The 15,834-nt window shown below is 37.6% G+C and overlaps 1 protein-coding gene and 1 long non-coding RNA gene across 28 annotated transcripts in view; one reads left to right on the top strand and one right to left on the bottom strand.

Moving 5' to 3' along the window:
• Positions 1–15,834, bottom strand: part of TENM3 (teneurin transmembrane protein 3) — a 1,268,022-nt gene that overhangs the window by 927,696 nt on the left and 324,492 nt on the right. The window contains exons 1-2 of one of the 26 annotated variants that reach the window (XM_083459451.1): positions 4,862–5,186; positions 3,401–3,513 (exon numbers count right to left, since the gene is read on the bottom strand). The exons of the other annotated variants lie outside the window; for them this stretch is intronic. The gene's annotated coding sequence lies outside the window, so the exon portion shown is untranslated. Of the gene's footprint in view, positions 1–3,400; positions 3,514–4,861; positions 5,187–15,834 lie in introns of those variants that run through there. 26 annotated transcript variants of the gene reach the window in all.
• On the top strand, positions 7,743–12,563 carry LOC310686202. 2 transcript variants are annotated; one of them, XR_014515762.1, is made up of 3 exons: positions 7,743–7,814; positions 9,033–9,144; positions 11,829–12,563. It is a non-coding gene; the product is annotated as an uncharacterized lncRNA (long non-coding RNA). The 2 variants fall into 2 exon arrangements; XR_014515763.1 differs by having other exon boundaries at positions 8,942–9,144.

Raw genomic sequence — 15,834 nt, 5'->3', positions numbered from 1 at the left:
TCTGACAGTATTATTTTGCATCCATTTCAGGACAAATAGTAATAGAATTTAAATTATTCTCTCTAAGAAGTAAGTGGTATGTATTTAATCATTTCATTTTGCAGAATTGTACCCTAAAAGCCATTAACATCCAAAGAATATGATAAACACAATATGAATTTGTACAGGATCACCTATTACTTACTGTAAACCATTAAGCCGGAGTGAGGTTTTGTGGACAAGCTATAAACAATTGATATAATACTATATAGCAAAGCAGCCACAGAAATTACCACCAGTTTCAATCACTTGTAATATTAATAACTTTAACTAGTACTAAACCACCACACAACTTTTTCTTTTTCTTTTTAAAGTGATGCATGGGTTCTACGTGACACTCATTTTCATGCTCTCATCATATAATTTAAAGTGTATGTTTAAAGTACATATTAAAGAGATATTAATGGCACAACAATTAACTCATATGTTGAAAATGAGTTAAATGAAATGAATTTCCAAGCAATGGTCAACTATTTAAAACAGGAAGTGCCAGAATAGGGCAGAGAAAATGATAAGCTTAATTTACATTTGTGTGTTTGTGTACATAATTTTTTTCCAACTTATTTCAAAGGAATAGGAACTGTAGCCTCCTGGCAATCACTAATGTATTGTTTGTATTCTGAGTTGAGATTATCCACTAGGGTGCTACACTGAAGTTGCCTATGCTATTTTGACACGGCAACCAGATGCTCCAATTTTGCTTGACTGACTTTAAGCTGAGCCAGAATGCCTTAAAGCAACACTGAAAGGGGAAGGGTTCCATGAACAATTAACGCACTCTGGTGTCAAAAGAAGTGTTTCAAACACCTAGTACTGGTACTGAAATGACCTTTTGTCAAGAGGTGGCCTTTTGCTGACACTCTGCAAGTTATGATTTAATGCAAGAGACAGGTAGCTTGAATCAGACAAGAGTTAATTCTATTTCATAAGTACTAAGTGCAATATAGGAGTGCCACTAACATGCAACATAAACCAAACGAAAAGTATATATTTCTGCTGAACGTACATCCAGAATATATATTGACTTGCTCATTTAATTGGTCTGTGTGTATAAAACTGACAATAGTACAGTGAGAAATACTGTCTCGATAAAGCAACTTCTGCTATGTGGTATCGGGCTCTAGGGTTCATTACTTATCTGAGTTCTGTCTGAACAAATTAATTAATAGGTTAATTCTGTTTGTTTTCTCAAACTTTTGTTCACAAGGGAAATTGTTTTATTGTTTTAGCTGCTCCCTACTGGGCTGTTTGGTAAAGTTTTAATACATCTATTTTTGTATTATTTTAATGTTATTTATATGTAAGCCATCTTGAACATTAATTGATGCAAAGGCAAGGGATAAATCTTTTAAAACAAATAGAATCCATCCATGTGCAGCTGGGCTGTGAGTTTCCTCAAGGAATTCAGTGCTACAAATTGTACAGGACACTCGTCCCTAAAAAATTAAGTTAGTACTTAATATGATATACATTAGGTGGTCTAGCTGACTGCAATAACAACATATTTGTTTTTGCAAAGTGTGACTGTATGCATGCATTCCTTTCTTCAATAAGACAGGAATTAAAGATAGCCAAAAAGAAAAGTGTTATGCAAGGCAGTTGTGGGGGGAAAACATATTAAAGTGTGGGGGAAATGAGTAGAACTGATCAAGAGCAGGAAAAGTCTTATGGCAGATTTCTGCCATCATTTAATACAAGGGTGGGAACTGTGCCTGCCATATGTTTTGGACTCCAAATCCCATTAACCCTTGCATGGGTGGGGTGCAGGGATGATGGGAACCAGAGTCCAGCAATATCCTGGTGCCCCTTGCCTGACTTAACGTTTTATCTTATTAACAAAAGTATTAGGAATAATGATACATATCAATATAACAGCATTTCAATATTACAAAGGGTTGTATCCAATGGCAGCTTTATCTTAGGAGAACAGGCTTCTGTTTGTTCAAACTGGAACACCCCCATAGGAAGCCATGGGTTCATCCTAGATTCAAGTATCACCAAAACGTCATCCTTTTCCTAGATTTGACAACATTGCAGTCTTTGTTTTCCCATTGTGCTGCACTTTGTTAGCTATTGCTTGAAAAGACAGAGAACCTCAGAGTACAATGACATCACATCATATGCTTTATATTACAGTGGTACCTCGGGTTACATACGCTTCAGGTTACAGACTCCACTAACCCAGAAATAGTACCTTGGGTTAAGAACTTTGCTTCAGGATGAGAACAGAAATCATACTCTGGCGGCGCAGCGGCAGCGGAAGGCCCCATTAACTAAAATGGTGCTTCAGGTTAAGAACAGTTTCAGGTTAAGAAAGGACCTTTGGAACAAATTAAGTACTTAACCTGAGGTACCACTGTATTAAAAGAAATGTTACTGAGCACCAGATAAGCATTAGGCTGAGCTGTAGTTTTCTGCAGCTTCCATGCGTTCTCTATAACATCTGCTTCCAGTCAAAGTAAACAGTATCGTCCTGTAATCCTAAACATGTTTACTCATAAGTGACTCTCATTTATTTCAATGGGAGTTACTTCCCTGTAAGCTTATGCTTGCATCTTCAAATAATAAACAGTGTTATGACATTGTTGTCAGGCTGAATAATATTCATTTCGGCTACCTATAGAACCAGCTTGCATAAAAATCTATTTGGAATAAGTATTTTGAAAATGTCTCCAAGACAGATTCAGACACATAAAAACCAGCAATCCATTTCAGAATAGAGCTCAGATGTGAAATGTTATACTTTTCTGACTTATTTAACATAACCAGTTTCCACTTGAAACATGAAATATACTCTTGTGTATTTGTGTGTGTTCAGAATAGGATTATATTTTCCTAATATTATTATTCTTCATATACATTTGCACTCTGCCACAAAACCACTTTACTGTGACTCTCTAATTCTAAAGACTCTGAAGTAGGAACAGATAAAAGAGTCCTAATCCAATCTGTGTTCCTTGCACATGAGTAGATCATCAAGTCCAACCCTGGTTCATGTGGATTTTTTAAAAGGAAATATCCTTAAAAGTCTGCATGCTTTTAACAAATTTAAATTGTTTTTAGAGAACTTATGAGGGTTTCCCTGGTTATTTATTTATTTTTAAAAAACTGTTATCAATCCAGGATATATGTCCAATATATATGTCACTGTTGTTTCAGAGTAAAAGCATTATATACTTGATCTCTCCACCTCACCACAATGGTATTGAAGAATGTAATTAATTATGGAGAATTCCACCACAGGCCACAGTGAGACAAATAATGCAGTTTTTGTTGGAAGCTGAACTGCAGCAGAATGAAAACAGAAATGCATGTGAACAACACAGGTCGGAATAGAAATGATGTCTTCTTACATCCCTACCTGGATGATGGTATGGAGAAAATGATGGCATGTACCTTTGGGGGGGGGGGATCCATATATTTTTCCATACAGGCTAGTAATGGTTGTATCTCAAAGTAGCTGAAAATGCCTTCCTTTAAAAAACAAACAAACAGAGAATTTCTCAGGCCACCTTGTACTAATGTAAATTGGAACAAACCATGCTTTGGAACAGTGCATATACATGCAATCTAATCCACTTGTCTGTGATTTGATCAGAGCATGATCTGCCAGATGTAGATTGGGGAGGGGGTTCACTCCAAATTGTGGATTGAACCAAAATTCTTCCCCATTCCTATTCTGAAGAGGTATGCCACAAATCTAGACACTGGCTAATGTTTTGTCACCAATTTCTTTAATTAAAAATATTTTTGTTTATGCCCTTAATAAAATGATACAGCACTGTTGTAACTCAGTGTGGTGTAAGATCATATTGATGCCTAAAAGGGTGGATTAATTTATATAAAAGATCAAGAAAGTAAGTTGTTTCTGGGTTATTGGCCTCTTAATCTTGTATATTAATTCAGGTAATGTACCACTACCACTATCTTCTATTTAATTATTTTTATTTATGTACCATTAAGCCCAGTTTTCATTACTTTTATTGTGGAAAGGGGATAAGTCCATTGTATTGGCGCAGCATTGTCATCTCATTTGCAATCCTCAAAAGACCCCTTTTCTTCCTGGAGAAATCAAATGACATAATCTCTGGCACTCTTTAGAAACCTTCTTTTTTATTTCTTTAATTAGGAGTTTTCACTAGGACCTCCTCCTTGAACTCTCAGCATTTTAATACACTTCTGCCTCGCTAACCCAGCTGATGGTTTCAGAGTTTGTGCAGCACACATTCCTGATCTGCAAGAAAGCTGCTTTCTTCCAGGACTTTTCATATTCTGCCCTAATCCCTTGGTAATTACAAAGGCTCTCTCTGCAACAATAAGCAAGTCTGAGGAATTTCTGTTGCGGTGCTTCTCACAGAAAAACTCTGCTCGAGCATCCCAGTTAAATTTCCTTCCCAGGAGTCTCAGACTCAGAATACAAGCCTGCAGAATGCCAAAACAGAGGCACTCAAAGGTTATCGTGGAAACCTGGGTTGTAACAAAACTTTGGTTAAACAGGAGTGAGAAAAGAATGTCTCCTGACAAAAAATTGTTCAGTCAGGACGGGGTTAAATTCCAATTCTAAAAGCTTTGCCACAAAGATGACAGCGCTTCAAAACATTTATTTAATGGCCGGCAACCATTTACCTCAGGGCTCTTTTGTAAACTTTTCTATAATGGTTTATATATAATAGTGTTATTTGGCACATTTACCTCAGGAGTGGGGAAATATTTTCAGCTTGAAGGCCACATCCCCTTCTGAGCAACCTTCCAAAGGTCACATGCCAGAGTAGTAGGTGGGGCCAAAAGCAAAAGTAGGTGGAGCAACAAATTCAAATTTTACCTCAGCACAGTAGGCTAGTTTCTATTCACACACTCTTCTTTATCCTCCATCTGGGCAGGCAAGAGGCATTACCAGAGTTCAAGGATACATTCCAGCCAACCCAAAACATTTGGGGAGTCCTTGATCTTGGGTGGGGGAGAGTAGAGAGGTCAGACAGAGAGATCGGCAGCTCTGTATTCTTCTCCTGCACCTGAGGGTCCTCACGCTTGCATGAAGTATGTGTGACTTGGTTAAGTGGATGGAGAGATTCTGCTTCAAAAAGCCCACAGACAAACAGCTATGTAATTTTTAAAAGAAGGCATCTGAAAGCAGCCCTGCTCAGGGAAGTTTTTAGTGTATAATGTTGTGTTTTTGTTTTTTACTATTTTTTGTTGGAAGCTGCCCAGACTGTCTGGGACAACCCAGTCAGATGGGTGGCATATAAATAATATATTATTATTATTTATTATTATTATTATTATTATTATTACTACTACTACATGTTACACACACACACACACACACACACACGTAAAAAGCCTTCATTTCCTTCTTTCTAAATATAGATGATAGAATGTACCTTTCTTTGAAAGGAAGGGCAACAGAAGGTGTCATAATTATATTTTTATGGGTATTTCAGGAGTGAGCAATGGTTTCCCCCCTCAGGGTCTACATTCCTTTGTAAACAAGCTGGCAGTGGGCTAGGAATGCTCAAGAAATTTGATTTCTGTGAATGTAAGGGGACATGCAAATAAACAAATAAACATGTGATTATCCTTCAGATTTCTCACTTCTCTAAATTTAGCAAAATAGCTTTTGGCTAAAAAATATACAAAATTCCCGAAACAATGTATGATAAAAAAAATTTCAGATGTATTCGGTAACGGAATACGGCTGTATATATAAAAATAAATTTAAAAATTGTCCAGTAGCACCCTAGAGACCAACTACGTTTGTTCTTGGTATAAGTGTTTGTGTGCATGCCAGAGGTATCTGAAATGATTTTAGAGAGAGTTATGTTACTAGGCATGGCCTACTAAATAGGTAACCATTTCCTCCCAATTATATTGTATGCTTGAATTCAACCAATTCTGCCCTACACAATCTGATCAATTTTTAATCTTGGAATTCAAGCAGCCTAAGAACATAGTTCTTCGGCATCTGTGGCCTTGTTGGTGAGAGGGGAAAGGTCAAGCTTATTTAATTGTATACAGTTGTGTTAAGAACTGTGAAATAACCACAAACAGAGAGATACAAACACACACATGATTGCTTCCAACCAATGCAACTAATTGTGGATACATAGGATTCAGGTTAAAACAGCGTACAAATTGTCAAATCACTTCATTTCTCTTATAGTGACTAGGCTGCTTCTTCTAATTTGCTGTGCTCTTGTGAAGCAGGAATCTGAAACCTTAGGGGAGGAAAGAAAACATACAAATGCTATTACAGTACACATTTCTAAGCAGCAGGAAGTCTGTAGTAAGTGTCAGATTGATCAGGATTTTACTCTCCATATAAACAACTGCTATCAAGTGTACCATGGGAAAAGGTCAGGCATTCATCTATGCTATAATATTTTTACCAATTTAGACTTAGACAAGACTTGATGGGGAATAAATTATTGAAAACTTTAAACTTGAACCACAAGTAGCTTTAAAAGCAGAACAGCCTTCTACTTTTACATCCTTTCCAAGGAACTTGGATTTGCCAATGTACATAAAAATATGATAGGCAAGCTTGAGAAAGATCCGCCGACATTCTGGAAGAAGTGTATTGGCAGCATATATACATTATAAACCTCAATATGCAAAAGTACATATGCATATAAAACCACATGTAAGGAAGGAAGTATGGATACTTAATTGCTATGAATATTGTGTAGCTGTTCAGCTTAATAAACTACAGGTTTGTAGAGGCGGGCAAGACCAGAGCTCATTTTGCCCTACCTCTTATTCAGAAGTGTGAACATTCACTTATCAGTCCCCCGAATATGAGCTTGTTGAGTTTACATTACAAAACAATACAAACAAAATGTAGCTTTATTGCAGAAAGGCCATTGCAGACCCAGTTACACAGTGTAGGTAAAGGTTTACAATAATATAATAGAAGGTGAGTAGTAGCACATGTAATGGAGCATAGAACAAATGGTTAAGGTGCTGTAAATGTGGAGAGTTCAGAAATGCAGGATTTCACTTCCAATAAGAAACTGCCGTCTAATGTGGTTATGTTGTTATTAAATTGCCCTATTGTATGGCACACTCTTAGCATTGTAATTAAGCATAGAGTGGTAAACGACATTGATACATCTTAAGAACACTCCAAAGGAGCATGATGCATTAAATCCTTTATAATCCACATGCATTAAGGTCCCAGGATATCATTTACACCAACTTGTTTAAACACTTAGAAAAATAAATGCACACAAATTGCACATGTTTCAACAATTACTGTGAAATAAGAGGCTTCTATGCATTACTGATAGGAACACTTGCCTTTCCAAAACAATATCTGTCACTCAAAGTACCTGGAGGTTTACTCAATATTTATATGTTTAAATTCCTCAGTCATTATGATTTAAGGAAGAATGATAAGCCATAAACGGCAGCAGGCAACTTGTTTTAAAAATAATTGTATCCACTCAGAATGAATGAATCTGGGGATCAGTGATGTCAAAAAGATACTTCCACTTGCCACCATAAAAGGTTACAGCTGAATGCCACATTATCTGCATTGCTTTTACACCATCACTTTAAAGTAGGAATGGGGAATCTGTGACCGTCCAGATTTTGCTAGACCCCCAACTCTCATCATCCCTGAGCACTGACCACACTGGCTGGGGCTGATGAGAGTTGGTGTCCAAGAATATATGGATGACCATAGGTTCCTTTCCCCTTCTTTACAGAATACAAGAGTGCTATATCCTAGGACATTGCAACCTAAAATTCAGCACTGCAAAATTATCAAAGTAGAGGTAAGTGGATCCAGGGATAAACACTGAAAAAATATGTGATTGTTTTAGACAAATTTATTTAAGCTTGGTCACAGGCATAACTGCAGTGGGGCATGGGACAAGAACTAGGGGGTTGGGAGCGAACAAGGTAGCTATTGAGAAGGGATTTGAAGTAAGGAAGCTTGTAATTCATGTTGATACAGAATTCTTAGCGTAGAGAAGAAATCAAAGGATATGTGTTATCAACATATGGTTAATTTTCTAATATTTTTGACTACGACTTTATCAACCGAGTGGTTTATAGATATGTTTTTAACTCTGTTACACACACACACACACACACACACACAGTATTTCTGATTTATTTGTTTTTGGCCAACTTACATACAGCTCTTTCAGTTAATTCCACTTGCGTGAACTATTAATTGTCAGGACTCAAAACTGCATTATATACTAAACCTGGAATCTTGTTCACTTGCTGAATGTTACCACCAAATGCTGTTCAAAGGCAGGAATTAAATGTTCTAGTGCTGGCTTGCTTTTTTTTTGTTTTTGTTTGTCTGGGGAGGTCGGTTTCCTGGTGGCCTCTGCCACAGAATCACCTTACTACTACTATCTGTGCTGTGCCTTCAATTGCTAACCTGCTCCTTTTGAATAGGGTGGTGCCAAATTGAGTCAGGTTCTGTCCCCTTGCAACATGTCCTGATTCAAATTAGGGATTGCATCCTGTCTCCACAGCTTGCTCTCTCTTGCCTAAGCAAGAAACATATTTATCTTGGAAAAAGGGGAAGCCTTAACAAAGCATGCAGACTTACTAGCCAGTTGAATATTGACTAAACATTGGGAGAAACATCTTGATGGTAAGAATAGTTTGGTAATGGAACCAATAACTTAATGCAGTGGTGGGTTCTCTCCAGTGGAAGGTTTTGAAGCAGAGGCTCAACCGCCATGTTGGGGCTATCTAGATCTGAATTTCCTGTACCAAGCAAAGAGTTAGAATAGATCCCTTCAAACTCATTTTACACCTGCCCACTATATCTCTTTCATTTCCTTCCATTGTCACTTCTTCCCTGTGCTGGCTGAAGAAAGTGGCTTATATAGCCATGTGCTTCAGATGGAAGTAAAAGAGCCCCTTCCTTTATCACCAGGCTGTGGGCACTTTGCTAGCTTCTACCAGCTGGAAGAATATGATTATTGCAGTGGATCAACTGAATCTGATGCGCCTGAACTTGCCTGCAGAATGATTCACTTCTCCAGAAGTCCCTTCCAAGTTTTGGACTACTACTACTTTCAGCTTCCACTGGCATGGTCAATAAGCAAGGATAATTGGAGCTGCAGTACAACATAGCTGGCAAGTATATGCTTGGGGAAGACCTTCTTAGTAACTAAAGAGAATATATACAGACACAGCATAAACATGGGGTACTTAGCATTGCTAAAGCAAAGACTATACCCCAACAACAAGCTTGATGCAGCACTCGCCAGTAGTATGAATATGCAAAGGATTCTACACATTTACAATTTCTAGTCTGCTAAGTAACATGAATTCAGCCAAACAAATATTAAATAGAAAGGTTATGAGAATAATAGAGGTCTTTGCCTAAGGCACATTTCTAACTCACATTAATATGAATGAAAGTTAACCATGGGCCAGAAGAGAAAGAATACATTGCTCTGTGTGTATGGAGTCTCTGAATATTTCATTTAAATATATATTTTTTAAAAAACGTCTAGTTTATCAGAACAAAGACTTCAGTTTCTGTTTTAGAATTACTGAGGCGCAAGATAGGACCAGGAAAGTTCACCCGGCCATGTATATTTTACTGCAAACATGTCATTTTAGACATCTTTCAAAGCTGTATGTGAATATGAAAAGCAATCCTACTGAGGTATTCTTTGCAACTCCTCATTGACATATTCATGCAATGTAAAATCAATCAAAAACTGAGGAAGCATTTTATGGAAGTGGGGTGGGGGTGGGGAGATGGCTCCAAAAAAGCCATCTCCAGGATTTAAAGTGTATAAAATATCAGTGGAAGCTGGCTTTTCTCTCTTTAAAATCTCAGCTTTAGATGAAAATTGAAACAAATATTGATTTTTTTATTACAAAATCCTTAACTATTAATGGAACATTTCCCATGCCATGCTGATGGATCCAAATTAGTGTACCAATTCTTCATAATCAAAATAACATAAAATACACAAGGACTTTTTCTTCTGTGCTGCTAGGAAAAGGTTAAATCTAAACTGGATAAGGTCTGAGTCAAAATGTGGAACAGTACAAATCTGCCAAAAATCTAATGTCATATTTCTAGAAATGTAATATTTTGCCTTCTTGCATGTAAGAGTTTGCATGCCAGCTTTGCACTTTAGCCAGGATTATAATATTAACATAATGTGAGTTCTGGGGTGCAAAATATTTTGTCATAGAATTGTAGAGTTGGGAGGGACCATGAGGATCATCTAATCCAACCCCCTGCAGTGCAGGAATTTTTTGCCCAACATGGGAAATTGTCACTTCTCCATAATGAGGAGTCTTAATTCTAACTTCGTGTCAAACAAACTTTTTTCCTTCCACATACACAGCAGCAGTGGGAGACCTTTTTTTGTGGTGCAATTACATGCAACTAGGAAAGTGTGTGTGAATACTGGTAGTCTGTTGGCAGAGTTGATTGCGCCAGTCATTCCAATCTGATTATCACTCTACCTCCCAGAAAAGTTTTGGTTGGTTTGGAAAGACACACATGATCAGCCCTGTCCACATAGCTAGAATATTTGTATACACTTCATTGTTTGATTATATTTTCTTCATGATTGACTATTATGAAAGCTTGCCCTGAGGTTGCTTTTGGGAATCAAAAGCAAGATAAATGGTTTTATAAAACAAAACAAACATGTTCCTGGAGGTGAAGTGAAAGAGTGCTTATGTGGAAAGTCTGTGAATCTGGGATATAAGATTGTGTGGAAAGTCTGTGAATCTGGGATATAAGATTGTGTTAAGGAAAGTAATTTTAAAAGAATTATGTATACTTTGAACATTGTTTGCAATTGTTGTTTTAAAGACTGCCTATTTTAAACTAATAAGTAACCAGCATGTTTTAAATTTCCACAATACAGTCAATATTTTATAGTACAGTCATGGCAACAGGAGTTAACTATCTGCTTGGTTGCATAATGTTTCATATAAGCATTTAAAAGTATGTGTTCGTAAATAATCTAAGGAGGCATACTATGAATTTAATTTTTCCCCCCTTTTCTTTCTGTCTAGGTATAGTACACTGTAAACCCCAGTGTAACAAACTTTATAGCTTACCATATCAAAGTTTATCAAAGTTTACTTTCTTTATCATTTACTACTGTATTGGATCTAGCAATATTTTGGCAGCCTAAAATTACACTAGTCTGACCTTGACATTAGTATTCAACAGCACTGATGGAAGAATGACAGCTTCTCCATCCTAGTGGGTGATTTTGCAAGCTTTTACCTTCATGACTATGGAGTTTCTGTCAAACGTGCTTCCAGCTGAATGATCACATTCTTTTGAATTATGAAGTGGCTGCAAACTGTGCTAATTAGGTCCATATTGATGTCACTCATAAGGATTAAACAGCCTTAATAGCCTTAAAGTTATATAAATATGTCTAATCTTAATACACCATTATCTCTTGCTTGTATTTCATTTAGGAACACAATTAAATAGCTCAGAAAATGTATGCTCAGAGGTTTAAATTTGATTTTTTTTAAAAAAAGGCTATTGAAGGAGAGATACTTTTTTAAAAAAACAACTTGCATAAGTAACAAATAACAGTATTACAGTATTAACATTGAGAATTATTAATAATAGTTTAAATAGAATAAAGGCCAATGTATCTAATCAGCTACCATATATGATATTGTCTGGCATGTTCGTGGGGTTTAATTTTTTTGATGTAGAAGTTCGGGGGTGGTGGTGCATGTATTGGCGGGGAAATATTTTCATGTATTCTTTCATGCCTTGGTTTCCTCTGTTTGATCCCTAAAAACCATTCATGAAGGCAAGTGGGCAGAAGAGGACCTTCCATCACCTCCTCCCTACTACAGCTCCTTTGGCTCCTGAAAAACCGTACCTGAGAGTTGGAGGAACCCACAGAAGGTGCCTAACAGATTTTGGGCAATTCACCCCTTCCCACAAGCTTCCCCGTACAACAACCCACCGTGTTCAAGATGGTCCCCTGATCCTCAGGAGAAGCTTTTTGACGGCACAGGGATTTCAGATGGGAGGAAAGGTGAGAAAGTCTTGTCTCACTTCAAATGAGCATTGCTTAGGGTCCAACTGCTTCTCTGCCACTTCACTGACACCATTTTTCACAGCATGATCCCAGAGAATTTAAATAAGATGCATCATCAAAATCCAATGAAAAATAGGCTAACATTTTCTATCTTTCTCAATAGATGTTGCCTAAACCTCAGAAGTTTAAAACTGGAATGTATCAAAAATATGTATTATTGCTCATTCTATGACCCATTCAAATTGTGTCCAGGGCTAAGGGACAAATATGTTATGCTTTGAAGCCAAGAGGAATTGAGTGGTTCAGAACATTTTTGTGTAAGTAAGGAGCATGCAAATATCACACGGTTTGTTCAACATTCCCAGATCCAAAACATTTTTGTCAGTCAACCACTAGATAGCTTTCTATAGGATTCTTCCTACAAAGGTATTTGCTTTAAATGTATTATATATTGTGTTTGCTGCTGGATAGGATCCTATATTAAAGTGTTGCCACAAATAATTTAGCACAGTTGGTAGTTCATAGCTGAAAATGATAACAATATATACTATACTTTTCACTGTAAAGAGAAACCAAGGCAAATATTATCCCAACCAATGTTTGTCACCCAGACACAGGAAGCAGGGCAAGACAGCAGTCACAAGGTTTAAAGGTTAGAGTATGCTCTATTTAGAACAAAGGGGTGTCTACTCAATTCTGATCAGCTGGCTACTCTGGGCATTTAAAGCTACCAGTGCTCTAGTGACTCCATCTGAAATAGTAATGAATGATGAAATGGTCACACCTCTCCTACAGTGATTCTAAGACAGCCTTGCTGGCAAGAACATCATGCCGCAATTTTGGTAAAGATAAATAAACCTTTTACCATGAATGTACTTAATGGCAAACTGCTTGGTCAAAGTCATAAAATCAATTTATTATGTAAAATCATGAGATAAAGATCACTATTCCATCTCTAAACCACCTATATCAGCATAGCCCAGAGGATTCTAAGTTTGGTATGTTTTGGTTTTACTTTCTCCTTTAGGAGATACTTAGCTGGATTTTAGTGTGCACATTATTCCAAAAGGCTGCATAATGGAATAATTAATCATTTCCTCAGACAAATGTGATCAAGTTCTACTCCCACCCACCCAATGCTACTAGGGCCTTGTGTTCTTAATACAAATAAAATGGATATGTAAAAGAGGCACAGTGTAAACAGAAACAGCCACTTGCTTCTCTTCCTTACAAACTTTCTCACACATGAAACTTTAAATCCAGTTTCACTTGAAATTTAGGGATATGTGAAATCCCTTCTAACAACTCTATAGCTGAGTTTAAGGTTCAGTTTTCTGCCCCAAATCCAACTGCCCTGAGCATGAAGCCATACTGGGATGAGTAGTGACAGAGCGATCATTAATAAAGTCTTAAAAAAAGGTCAAAGATGTCAGAAGCCCAACAGTTACCTAGAAACTGAGATGGTGGCTACAGTGTAACTGACAGAGGATCTTGCCCTAGTGTAGCCTAGTGGCTGGAAACAGCCCACTGAAACAGATCTCATAGCACCCATAGCACACCCAACCAAAGTCAGGACCCTAATTGGTGATTTCTCCCAGCTCAAGAAACCAAATACCTCCCACATAACATCAGCAATCCAACAACAATTCAAGAGTTTGGAGGGAGACCATGAAGCATAGGAAAAGTGCCCATCTTTAGATGACAGTTGGCTCTTAAGAAATTCCAGCCTCAGTTCACTCCCAACCCTTTTTGATTCTATGGTTCTCTTATTACTGTTTGTCAGATTGTTATCCTGCCCTTCCTTCCAAAGGAGCCCAGGGCAGCGAATTAAAAATATCCAGAAAAAAGCATAGGACATGCAATCTAAACACACAACTAAAATAATTCCATGGTTAAATCCTGTCATCAAAATGCCTGGTCAGAAGAAGGCATCTTACATTGACCCTGAAAGACTTTTGTGGATTGCCAAAGAAGGCTGGAACACAGTTAAAGCAAATAATAATAATAATAATAATAATAATAATAATAACAACAACAACAACCACCCTTCATCCGAAGATCACAGGGCAGTTTACACAACAAAAACACAAAAATATCTAGCACAGGAACAAACATAAACAACCCCCCCCCATGTAAAAGGCCATAGATTCTTTAATCTAATGGGAGAAGAGGAATGTTTAGCTACCACACAACCTTTTCCAAGAGGGGAACCTGGATGTGCTCTTCAGTAATGACTCCACCAGCCTAGCGCTCCCATCCCTTTCACCCCATTGCCATTGAAATCACAGGAGTGACAGCTGCCATGGCAACCCTACAGCCTTTGAAGTCCTTCTGCTCTCTCCTCAAGTTCTGCTGCTCTTTCTTCTGCACATGCTTTGCAGAAATCTCCCTACTCAGTTCCAAGTATCTTTAGTTAAAAGGATCTCAGATAGCAAGGCAGAGAAAGGACTTAGTATGAGACCTTGCAAAGACACAGCCAGGCAGTCAGAATAAACAGCACTGGTCAAGAAGGACCTGTGGTCTCAGCTGGTACAAGCCAGCTTTATATATTCACTACCTGCAGAGACAAAGAAAAAAGAGAGAACTGTATCTGTCATGACTTGCTTGAGGACTTCCTGGACAACATTGAACATCTGGCATGCTACAGTTGGAAACAAAATGTTGCACTAGATTAACCTGCATATTTCAAAGAATAGGATTCTCAGAGCTAGAGAGCAGTGAAAAGGAACCTCTCTTAAATATCTCTACTATCCAATTTGATATGAAGAGGGGACTGTTGAAACTGTATTTCTCAGCTGTATAAATTGCAGGCAGAACCTTTGGTTATATCCAGAAGGCTGTAAGCAGCTTTTTCAGAGCCTGAACCTCTATAAAGGTAAAGGTAAAGGGACCCCTGACCGTTAGGTCCAGTCGCAGATGGCTCTATTAATTAACCACCCACATTAATAGCTGGGAGGCATTGTAATCTAAGACTGGATAGTCTTCAGAATACCTATATGTAGTGGGCACTGTAACCTCAGCTCTTTAAATTCTAGGCATGCGATATAGGATTGCAAACCACTATAGGATTGCAAAAGATATCGAACATAGGACATATGAATCCTACTGCCCACACTCTGCCTCTATCAGGAAACAATAAACATAATTAATGCAGCAATATCTCATTTTCTAACATTTTCTTTAAGTAATTGGAAACAGCACCTTGTTAGTCCCCAGTGGTCCTATAGTTCTAAAGGTTAACTCTGTAAGATTCACTTCAATTAGCAAGATATTCCTTACATCACATCAGACTCTCTTTCAATTTCAATAATCAGACAGTCTGTTGAGTGTGCCAGCCCTGACCAAGCGTGGCTTTAATGTAAATTTAAATCACAACAAATGTGCAGTTACCAAAGATGGAGTTTTGTACGCACAAGGTTTTTGAAAATAATGGAGTCTTTGTGCTAGAAACAGTTCAAGAGTGAGCAAATATGGTAAACAAGAATTCAAGTGCAACCTGTGTTCATCTGTGGCACAAAAGGCTTGGACATAGAGGCTTTGGGATTATAGCAGACCTGCCAAAGAAAGGTTTGGTGAGAAGAATGGAAATTAAACCTAGCAAAGTTGACCTGAATAGTGAAATATGTGGAAGTTGTTTGTTGAGGAAGAGAACAAGACCTTCTATCCCCAAGCAAAGCCAGAAAAGTTCCACAGAGCCTTTGCAACCTATTCATACTGAAAAATGTGGTCCAATTCAACTGATGTCTCATGAGGAAAAACAACAAAATGAGAA

Source organism: Podarcis liolepis (genome assembly GCF_965112155.1).
Source record: "Podarcis liolepis genome assembly, chromosome: 9".
NCBI classification, from domain to species: Eukaryota; Metazoa; Chordata; class Lepidosauria; order Squamata; family Lacertidae; genus Podarcis; species Podarcis liolepis.
The sequence above is the reverse complement of the archived record's forward strand: the minus strand, read 5'-3'. Positions and strand labels throughout refer to the sequence as shown.